This window comes from Triticum aestivum, chromosome 7B (assembly GCF_018294505.1).
Source record: "Triticum aestivum cultivar Chinese Spring chromosome 7B, IWGSC CS RefSeq v2.1, whole genome shotgun sequence".
NCBI classification, from domain to species: Eukaryota; Viridiplantae; Streptophyta; class Magnoliopsida; order Poales; family Poaceae; genus Triticum; species Triticum aestivum.
The window spans coordinates 385951105-385956075 of NC_057813.1; positions in this window are offsets into that span (position 1 = coordinate 385951105).

The following is a 4971-nucleotide window of genomic DNA, read 5'->3' on the forward strand; positions in this document are numbered from 1 at the left end:
TAAATTAGAATACCAATGGCACGCTACATAGTGTCTCTCTTACAGTTCATGAAGCCACGTGGCACATGTGGAGGTGTTGTCGCGACCTCCTTGCGTGGATTGATCACAGTGACGTGCTGCTGGTTCCAGAAGAATGTACTCGTCCTCCCTGAGCCATACTGGCGGTACATGCACGAAGTGAAGATGTGCATGCACGCCACGCACACACTCATTCCCTCGCACGCACACGCGGGTACACGGGAGGACGCAATTTTGTACCAAGATCCACCCCATGTGATAATTTGACGCGTGTAAAGTCGTTCACTTCATTGATGGTCAATTAATACAGCGCATGCAAATTGAGTGGACGTGAGGGCGGAAGAAAGACATTATTACTCCACAGCGCACATGCGAGTAGTTAAATCGTGGGTTGCTAGTAGTACTTCCATTGGTCTCCTTCATATTTTATGCCAATTTTTGACAGTAACATAATATTTACGCATTTGAGCAGTGTAGTCTACTTGAAATTTATGTTCCACTAAACTCATCAAGAGCCGTTTCGGGCCTCGAAACCAAAACCATCAATTAATCTTTACCTTGTTCCCATCGAAAGCCTGCTCACACCTACTAGTACTACGTACCAAACCTGAACGTGTTCCCACTATGCAGGTATTAGTACTACTAGTGCTAGTACTTAGGTTATAAAAAGGGGAACTACCTAACCGAAAATTACTCTACCTTTCCTCCTCATAAGTGCTTCTTCTTCGTCCGTCGTTGCCATGGCCGGTGAGCAGAGCTCTAGGTCGAGAACTACTCATAACAAGGGAGCGGCAACCAAGCCTGCGGAAAAAAAGTGAGGGCTCTCCGCCACGCAGAGACCTCGAAAGATCTCTCACGGGCAGGCGATGGCTCCCAGGAGCACCCTAGCCGCGGAGGCGAACATGCCGAGCCGGCGGAGCTGGAGTCGTTATCCCTCGACGACATGCCCGATCAGCTCAATAAGCACCTCAATAAGCAGAAGGAGCTCATCCAAGGCTTGACAGAGTTGCTGAAGGAGAGCCTCGATGACATGCCCGCTGAGCTCAATCAGCAGGGGGAGTTGACCGCCGGCTTGGTGATGTTGCTGAAGAAGACCATTGCCTCGGAGAAGAAGGCGACCGGCGAAATCCTGCAACTTCAGGAGGACAAGGCGAAGCTCTGCCACGAGATCGACCTGTTGAAGGAGAAGAACACCGGCTGGAAGAAGCTGCATGAGAATAGTAGTTCCTCGATGAAGATGCTGCAGGCCCTCGTCATGGAACAGAAGGAGGAGTTGGCGAAGCTCCGCATCGAGCACCCGGCTGCTGTCAAGGTACGTAATGCGGCCGTGGAACAGATGATGAAGGCTCGCGTCGAGAAATCCCGCGTCATGGACAGAATGAAGAAGATGGCGGAGGAGACGCACTAGGAGATGGAGGTCGTGGAGGCGATGAAGAAGCAGTTACGACTCCGCGGTGAATTAGATCATTTGGGGTGATAATCTTCCTCCTTGTTTTGCTGCTGTGTTTCATCTTTTGCTTCGGGTGTTTCACCGCACGTGTCACGTTCTCTGCAAGGCATGAATAGAACAATGGTTTTTGTTTTTTGAGGGAATGTATAGAACAATGCTAACAATGAGATGACTAGCAAATTAGATCATTTTTTATCGCCATATGGCACTGGGCTGCCGTGTTTCGTGCTCCTCCGTCGCAGTGCTACTCCAGTGGAAAACTTGAGTATACCGCACGGTTCTTTGCTCCTCCTCGATCAGGTCGTCGGCGCATTTATATGAGTATTCAAATCACAAGGTCCCGCCTTCCAGCAGTAATGAGCCGTCAAATCACAAAGGCCCTCACCTCTCGTGAAACCGACCAAGCTAGACTGCCCCGCCCTCTAGCCTTTTAAAAAATGTATACTTTTGTACAGCAGTAGTATCGATGGATTGCGCCATGGAGAAAAACTTGAAATTAAAAAAAGGTGGTACATATAGAGAGCGCTCGTCACCAAATTATGCATATAGTACTATTAAAAAGGCTAGTCACAATAATGGTGTCCAGCACAACCCACCCCTCAAATAAAACTAAGCACCCCTGGAATTCTTTGACAAAACTAAGCACCCTGAAATTCTTTGACAACTAAACTGCTGGCTATATGATGTTGGCCATATATATTGTATGTATATAATGTGAATAAACGAGTGGTAGTACTATACCAACTAAAAGATGAAATGTAAGAAATACTAGTATGTACTTACTGAAGAGTTAAAGTAACAAGAAGAAACATAACATAGTTCTGCTGGGGCTCAGCACAACACACCCCTCAAATTAAATTAATCACACCTGAAATTAAACTTTGCAACTATTCTGGTAGACACTACATTAGAACCACCATGAGCAATGACACTGCCACCTTACTCGGAGTCCTCGTCCACGACCTCGACTTCGTCCTTGTCCCTCTTCCTCTTGGCCGATACTTCTTTGCTTGAACCGCCAACTTGGTTGTTGCTCTTCATCCAACCCTTGTAGATATTGAAACAAAGGTAGCCTTCCATTGGAGCGTACTGGATGTGGTCTATATCTAGTACATTCCGCTGCCATGCATGACGATGAAACGTGTATGGAGGTTTCTCCAGTTTACCGTATGAAGGATGAACCATGGCTCCTGCCAAGGTCAGCATTGAAGGCTGATGAGAGGACACCAGCCGATTCTTTTGGAGGTCGAAGGTGTTGCCTACAACGAGGCCTATCCGACGCATGACTTCTTTGTCGTTACCAAAGTCTATAGTAACGAATTTGACTAGGTTGCTCTCAAGGAAGTCCTTAAAATCCTGGCATTCAATGTCGGCATGGCATATGTGGTAGACCAAGCATAAGTCCTGCACGCAAACCTGGATCACGGCGGGCTTCTTCCTCTCTTTGTCCTTTAGATCCTTCTCTCGTCCCACGACTGTGGTGTACTCAACATCTAGCCCGGCGACCCACTTATCATGTGAGTCTTCGAACATGCGTCTGAAGCGAGAAAGGCATCCTTTCACCATCGCGGAAGAACGGGTGTAGATGATGTCGAACTCATCACCGGTGACGGTTCTAACCTTGTACTCACCGCCGATCGAGGACATTTGGGACGCCATGGATTTGGGAGGAGGGTTAGGATTAGTGGAACTGTCGTAATGTGAATGGACGGGACGACTAGGAGCGAACTGCCGTAGTATTAAAGGACGTGCGGGGACGAGTAGGAGCGGACTGCAACCGTGCGAACGGCAGGGTAGTGGCTTTCCATTCTCCCATGATACGGGCTTCTGAGAGCCCTTGGATCGGAGATCGAATGGTTGAATGGCGTGATTCTAGACCAATGGGTGAATATCCTATCCTAGAGGGTTATTCTACCAATTTTCAGTTACTTAGCATGCGACCATTTGATCTCAGATCCAAGGGCTACCAACAGCCCGTATCATGGTCACGCCTACCACGATCGTCGTGTCGCTAACGCGGTCGCGCCCTTGGAGATTTAACACGATGCGTTAGGCTATCTGATGTTGGCATGTCATACATAGTCATTACTTAGTCACTCATACTACAACAAGGTTGGCTATAAGGTTGGCTATAAGTGTATTTTTTTACTCCTCTCTATCTCTTTCTTCGTACTCCCTCCGTCCCATAATATAAGAACGTTTTTGACACTAGTGTAGTGCCAAAAACGTTCTCATATTATGGGACACAGGGAGTACTAGTATTTATTGCATTTGCCAAGGATTGACCTCTTCCAATGAAATGGTGTTGCTAAGTTTGCTTCATTTAATTAGCTATAGACTCAAAATTGTCTTTTCACCTAGGTACACGCGCTTAGCACCATTTCTTCCTTGGGTCACCAAACTAGTCTCTCTCTTCTTGATTAACTTGCCACATCAGACTTTATGCCTATGTGGCAAGCTTAAGCACATGTAGGAGCAAGTAAGGTGCCGTCCGTTGCACAGAAGAGTGAAATGCATTGATCGGGGTGTTGTTTATTTGACAAAGGATGTGGGGGTCATCTCATGTGCAACCGGGTCGACGTGTCAAGCACCAAATAACAGTATAGAACAGCAGGGGGGACGCACCCCACTCGTACTGGCCTGTGTTAGTAATGAGCAATGAGACACTCAAATCACAATGCGCACCTTCCCAGACGGACGAAGCAACCATTATTTCACACTTCGGTTCGACATCATTCTTCAAACCACGTACTAGTATTGCTTATGCCTCAAGAGGGACAGCGCATCGCCTTGGTACATCATGACACGTGGGACGCATGACAGGTCATGCTCCCCGCCGATCGCTGGGTAAAATCACCTCATTTTTACATATACTTCCTCCGGATCAGTTTACTACATGGCATGCACGTCGTTCTAGGTTGAGAATTAACTGGCTATATATAGATATAGTGAATGAACAGTACACTAGCCTTTTAAAAAAGGTATACTTTTGTACAGTAGTACTGCACTATCAATGGATTGCGCCATGGGGCAAAAATTGAAATTTTAAAAAAAGGTGGTACATATAGTGAGTGCTCATTGCCAAATTATGCATATAGTACTATTAAAAAAGCTAGTACGTGCTATAATTGGGGGTGCTAAATTCTATTAAAGAAATACTAGTACTAGTTATGTACATACTGAAGAGTTAAAGTAAGCGAGAAGAAACATAACATAGTTCTGCTGGGGGCTCAGCACAACACAACCCTCAAATTAAACTAAGCACACCTGAAATTAAACTATGCAACTAATCCGGTAGACACTGCATTAAAAGTTTAGAACCGCCATGAGCAACGACACTGCCACCTTACTCGGAGTCCTCGTCCACGTCCTGGACTTCGTCCTTGTCCCTCTTCCTCTTGGCCGATACTTCTTTGCTTGAACCGCCAACTTTGGTTGTTGCTCTTCATCCAACCCTTGTAGATATTGAAACAAAGGTAGCCATCCATTGCAGCGTAGTGGAT